Source organism: Macrobrachium nipponense, chromosome 26, assembly GCF_015104395.2.
Source record: "Macrobrachium nipponense isolate FS-2020 chromosome 26, ASM1510439v2, whole genome shotgun sequence".
Classification (NCBI taxonomy): Eukaryota; Metazoa; Arthropoda; class Malacostraca; order Decapoda; family Palaemonidae; genus Macrobrachium; species Macrobrachium nipponense.
In genome coordinates, this window is record NC_087215.1 from 77,532,412 (window position 1) to 77,538,411 (window position 6,000).

At 38.5% G+C, this 6,000-nt stretch overlaps 1 long non-coding RNA gene across 1 annotated transcript in view; it reads left to right on the top strand.

Annotated features, from left to right (window-relative positions):
• The window catches only part of LOC135199897 (uncharacterized), a 363,734-nt gene extending 359,326 nt beyond the window's left edge, over positions 1–4,408 (top strand). Inside the window, exons 3-4 of the long non-coding RNA XR_010311153.1 lie at positions 1,663–1,756; positions 4,239–4,408. This is a non-coding gene — a long non-coding RNA (uncharacterized LOC135199897). The remainder of the gene's footprint in view (positions 1–1,662; positions 1,757–4,238) is intronic.
• The last annotated feature ends 1,592 nt before the right edge of the window (positions 4,409–6,000 follow it).

Here is a 6,000-nt window from a genome sequence, read left to right on the forward strand (position 1 = left end):
TGTTTTTTTTTCTTTGAGAGTTGTGATAATGACTTATGATTTAGTAGTCATATTAAAGGGGGTTAATTGGGAGACGTTCAGTTGGTATTTCTGACTTTTTGAGATCATTGTTTGATAGAAGTAGTATGTCTGGATTAATTTTCCTAGATTGACCAGTGACTTGACTGACATACTAACACCAAAAAAGTCGTTCCCCGACACCAGCAAGACGTCCACCAGCCGTGAAGAGACGTTGCTGTCGTGTTGTCCAGGGTGGTTACAAGAATTTCCACGTGGGTGATCGCGAGAGAATTCTACAGCGTGTCTTTTGGGGATCTACAGAAGCCGTGAGAAGTCTTCTACGATGAGGGAGGCATTCCGTCTTCCTACAGCTGCTACAGTCTGCTACAGGTGCAGCTACTTGCAGACAAGCAAAGAGGGATATTCAAGAATTCGAAAATACAGAAAATGTGAGAGAAAATGCGTCTTGTGCTATTGGGAGATAAAGCGTGATAAGACTTTATTTTATAATGCCAGAGACATGCAGTTTTACTTATATTTCGTTTTAAGCCGGCCAGTGTTTTGTGTTATAAGCAATTTTTCTAGGCGGGGGCTAGCATTTGTGCGAGGCCGAGCTATCTGTAAGGCCCAGGGTTTTTGATTAATAATATATTGTCCATGTGTTCCCTGTGACCTATGGAATGTGGAGAACAGTGTAGAGGTGACGACCTGAGAGTAGCTGAACAATGAGTTTCTGGGGATGGCGTGAGATAAAAATGATTAGTTCGACAAGTCAATGCACGACAGTTTATGAACTCTTCTCAAAGTGCCTTTGTGAAACTGGATGCAGCTAGAACCGTGAGGTGCTAGCGAACTGTGTGTTCGTATGTGCGTGTGTGCCTCTTCCCTTTAATAGGTTCATACCCAAGCCTATGGGAGGGATTTTGATAGAGGGCTTCAAGTCACAGGCAAGATGCCGTGGCATTAGCCGGGGGAGTTTTTTGTTGACAGTGTTTAGTGTCCGGCTGTCTGGGTAAGTGTTGAAGTGCTTTAGCCAAAGGGATGGCTTGTTTGATATCTTGTAAGATGTTCCATTTTATTAACTTTGTCTTTAAACTTGTGTGTACTTACCGGGATGTGTTCTGTATCTTTGAAACAGACGATTCTGGTACTTGTGGAATGCAGAGGGACAAAGAATTCCCAGAGGGGTGTAGACTTATTTTGGTGACTTGACATTGTACTGTTTTTGAGTTAGTCTGTAAGACTGGATTACTTGGTTGATTGATTTAATTATTCTTGTTAATAAACGTTAATGTTATGATGCAACTCTCTCATTTTCATTACCTGTTAGAATGGAGAGAAAGAGGTGGAGAGAGAGAGAGAGAGATTGCCGAGAGAGAGAGAGAGAGAGAAAGGTTATGAGTAATGGGGTGAGTGAGTCTGCCTTCCGTTTCGTGTCCACGCTTACCTTATGAATAATGGGGGGGAAGAATCCCCCCAGTTACATATATATATATATATATATATATATATATATCTATATATATACATATATAAGTATATAGTAATTACTCATAAAATGTAAAGTTTATTTGGTGTTCCATGTGCTCAGTTGCATCAGGGACTGGACACAATAAACTACCTTGGAAGAAATATCTCACATGCCTTTTATTGATATTTCAGATATCGATGATTGTGCTTCTGCCACTTGCCCTCAGCACAAATTTTGTATGAGATAAACTCCTGGGCTATGATTGTACTTGCTACGCTTGTGCTGGTGAGTATCCCACCTTCACTGCAAATATATATATATATATATATATATATATATATATATATATATATATATATATATATATATATGTATATATATATGTGTGTGTGTGTATGTATGTATTTAGACTGATAATGGGTACAGAATGTCTGAAACGATAATATTAATATTTAATGTGGAAGGATTATCTAAGATTTGAATTTTCCAGGGAATACTTTCCTTTTTGCACCTACCTATTGAGATTGTGATGTATTAAGAAAGAATGTATCTTCTTTCTCTGCATCGAAGTTTGAGATAGCTTTCCTCCACCTGGCTTGGTCGAACACATTGTCCACCGACAACTGTTTGTCTATCAGATTTTCTCTAATTGCATCCATCCACCTTTGCTTCGGTCTCCCTCTTGCTCTCCCACCCTCAGGCACCTTCATCTGCATTACTCTCCTCCCCATATTAATTAAGTCTCATCCCTTATTCTCATCCCATGGCCATACCACTGTAGTCAGTCTTCTTTCCAGGCTCTTCTTTGATAGTTTTACGACTTTAGTAGTTCCTCTTATTCTTTCTTTCTTTATCCTGTCAATTGTTGTCACTCCACACGTCCAGCTGAGCATTTTTTCTCTACTGCACCCAATTTTTCTTGGATTCTCTTTACCAGCCATGTTTCTGCTCCCCTCCAAAGCTGGTCTCACTACGGTCTTATATACTCTTCCTTTAACCTTCATGTTGATTCTGCTGTCGCGCAAGACACATGACATCTTTCTCTACATTTTCCATCCACCTTGCACTTCCATCATCAGCTACTGTTGAACCAAGATATTCAAATGTTTCTACTCTGTCCAACCTTGTCCCGTCCATACTAATCTCAGAGTCTTGATCTTTATTAAAACTTACGTATTCAGTCTTCTTTCTGTCTATATCTCTATCTTGGACCTCTCTCGGTCTCTAGCCGCTTGTATTAGTTGATTTACAGTGTAATCTCCATCCAAGTCCCCCACCAAGCTGTCCAAGTATTTTACTCTTTGTCTATCTCTCGCTCTCCTCCCCTCTACCCTTCCAGTAAGGCACAAATGCTCTATCTTCTCACTTCTTATTATATGTCCAATAAAATTAATTTGTCTCTTTCTTATTTCTCTTACAAGGGCTCTCTGTGTTCCAGTTCTTGCTAACACCTCCTCATTTGTCACTCTATCTGTCCATGATATTCTCAGCATTCTTCTATAAAACCACATCTCGGCTGCTGCATCCAACTGGCTTTCAATTCCCTGGTGATTGTCCAGATCGCTGATCCATACATGAGAGTGGACCACACATACGTTTTCAGAGCTCTTGTTCTTCTTGTTTGAGTTCCAGTTCTGTTATTTGTTAAAAGATTTTTCATATTCTTAAGAGTTTTTAGTTATCAGATTCCTCCCCTCAATATCTTGTTTTGCTCTCACATCATGTGTTAGTAGACTGCCTAGGTAAACATAACTGTTAGCTTGTTTTATACATATGTTGTTTATCAATATATTACAATTTGCTGGATCTTTATTCTTTGATGTAACTACAACTTCCGTTTTTCTTACATTAATTTTCAGCCCCATTCTTTCACTCTCCCTGTTAACTGTGTCTACCAATGATTACAGTTTTTCAGTTGTGTCCGCAATGATTACTTCTCAGATGATCTCTCCATATATTGCAAACAGATCTGGTGATGCTACACACCCTTGGTGAACTCCTCTCTTTATTTCCACCCTTTCTGATAAGTGTTGTCAATGCTGACTGCTGCCATTTAACCCCAGTATAAGTTGGTAATGAGTCGGAAGTCCTTGCGATCTGCGTTTATTCTTTGTAATATTTGTACCAATTCAGTGTGCCTCACTCTATCAAATGCTTCTTTCTACTGATCTTTAATCCTCTGTCTTCCAGTAATTTCCTCCACTGCTCTAGTTTTGACTCCCCTACCCCTCTGTTGGTGGTGCATAACATGATGTCTTCAGCAAAGAACATGCACTAGGGGGATTGATCTCTTATTCCTTGAGATTGCACATCCATAATCAGGTCAAAAAGATATGGACTTGAAGCCGATCCCTGATGTTAACCACTTTTACTGGTATATTCAGTTAACCCAGCACTGCTTCTAACCTGCATTTTTGCTCCTTCATATATATTGGAACAGCCTCACATACTCCTCCAGTGTTCCCTTTACTCACGTACACCTCCAGACCTCTTAGCGTGGGACTCTATCATGAGCCTTTTCCAGGTCTCTGAATACTATGCCAGCACTCTCTGCTTTTCCCTTTGTTTTTCTATCTCCTGTCGCATGGCAAACATTGCACCTGTCGTTCCCCTTCCTGTATACACATCTTTAAATAATGTACTCATAATTTCGGGCAGCTTGTTACTAAAAATGCTAAAATGAATGTACGTTGAACACTTTGCATTTGTATTAGTTCCTCACATGTGAATAAATATCGTCAGTATAATAATTACACCAAATTTTCAGAGAAATGCCAATATGGCGCAATTTTCATAGAGGAACTTGGAAGTTGTTTTAAGCTCATTACTGGAGTGATGACCCTCGAGGACGCAATGCAGCGTTGTACACGAGACTTCCTTAACATACATTATGTAAACCGTGATGATGAATTTCCAATATTGGCTTACTATTTCCTGTCTGGCATTTCGGGCAAAGTAGTTTACAGTTGACTGGTGGAAAATGATGGAACATGCCTAGATAGATCATAGATTAATGAGGCTAGCTGTTTCAAATACATGGGAGCAATGAGACCCTATCAAGCTTCTCTTGCATTGGAATTGAGTAAAAGACCAAGAATGGTTGCTCAAAGAATGCGTAGAATGAGAAGCAAAGCTTGAAAATTAAATAGATTTAATCTGCAGAATATAACTTTAACTAGAGTATTTGAACTCAGATAGCAGGATGAAGTTAGAAATGATAGCGAATGGAACAACCTGTCAATATGTTACCTTTGGAGTCATACTTAACCAGTTTTAATATTATGGCAATGTGAACATTTAGACTATGATAAAGTTGTCAATATTATGATACAACTGATAAAAACCGATTACTACTTGATAAAAAAAAATACTTTTTAAAATTCCATATGCAACACAGAACCAACAATATTTTCTCAAATTGAGCCATACATAAGAGAGCAGGCAGAAAGCTAGATATTGTAAAATAGTAAGTATGTGAGAGTCATGAATTTCAAAAATAAAGCATCCCCGGCCACTAAACACTACCTATTTTAAAATTTGAGATAGTACAACTAAATGTAATGCCACCACACAACTAAAAGTAAGGGCCTTCCAATGTTATCTTATATCTCACCGCTTTTGTCACTAAATGAAGCAAACATGATACAAAATAGCCATAAGATATCGTAAAATAAACTCAACCTAAATACTCACCAATATTTTCAAATTATTCAGAATGCTGAGAACTCAGCACTTGAATCCACAGCAGATTTCTGAAAAAAAAAAAATTACCATTCTAAAGATAATTTTTTAATTTTGGGAAACAATTTAGATGTTTTATACAAACAATCTAAACCTCTGAAGTTGACAAAAATGAGTGATCTCAGGTGAATGGACTTATAGTTTGGAGGGTTAGGTCTTCCCATGAGGCTCACTAGCTAGTGTCCTGCATCTGTGAGAGCGAGATGAAGAAAGGAATGGCACAAAGAAGTAGAGTACAGGTTACTGGGGCTCTGGGTAATAGCTCTGGAACCGGCCTGGGTGATCAACGATCTCCAAGTGCTCAAGGGTATTAATCCCCAAGGCCTTGGGGTCATCGTTTGCATGGGTTCAGGGTCAGCAACTACAGTCTCGAGCATTTCATTAATATTTGAGAGATGGATCGTCTTAGTATCGAGAGGTTCCACTGACTGATCCAGAAACTTTCCAGAGTTTCAGTAACCTTTGCTTCTCCTTATTCATCTACTTTTGTAGCCTTGTCTCTAAGGAACTTCGTGGATTTGTCATTAGTAGAACTATTTCATATGACAGTCTGAAGCGCATCCTCCCAATTCGGAATATTTCAGTTGGTAACTGAGTTGGGTTTGTATATTTAGATATTTTTAATTAGAATAAATTTTGAATCGATGGTAGCAACATTTACAAATACAAATAGAATATAGATGACCAAAGAAATGTGCTCAGAGCTTGGAACATGGTTGAACCAACTATAGTATTCTTTTTTAAATGTTCTAGGAGGTTGTTCAGTTGCATTTTTACCAATTTGTGTG